Raw genomic sequence first — 380 nt, 5'->3', positions numbered from 1 at the left:
CTATGATTGTGCCACTGCACTCTAGCCTGGCTGACAGAGAAAGAAAAAAGAAAAGAAAAGAGAGAGAGAGAGAAGAGAGAGAGAGAAAGAAGAGAAGAAAGAAAGAAAAAAGAAAGAAAAAAGAAGAAGAAAGAGAGAAGGAGGAGGAAGGAAGGAGGAAGGAAGGAAGGAAGGAAGGAAGGAAGGAAGGAAGGAAGGAAGGAAGGAAGGGAGGGAGGGAGGGAGGGAGGGAGGGAGGGAGGGAAGGGGAAGGGAAGGGGAAGTGGAAGGGAGGGAAAGGAGGGGAAGGGAGGGGAAGGAAGGAAGAAAATTGAGGGAATTTATAGCCAGTGGACCTGCCTTACAAGACATGTTTTTAAAAGTTATTCAGAGGTAAGAAA

The sequence above is a fragment of the Rhinopithecus roxellana genome, chromosome 16, assembly GCF_007565055.1.
Source record: "Rhinopithecus roxellana isolate Shanxi Qingling chromosome 16, ASM756505v1, whole genome shotgun sequence".
Taxonomy (NCBI): Eukaryota; Metazoa; Chordata; class Mammalia; order Primates; family Cercopithecidae; genus Rhinopithecus; species Rhinopithecus roxellana.
This window is presented reverse-complemented; position numbering follows the sequence as displayed.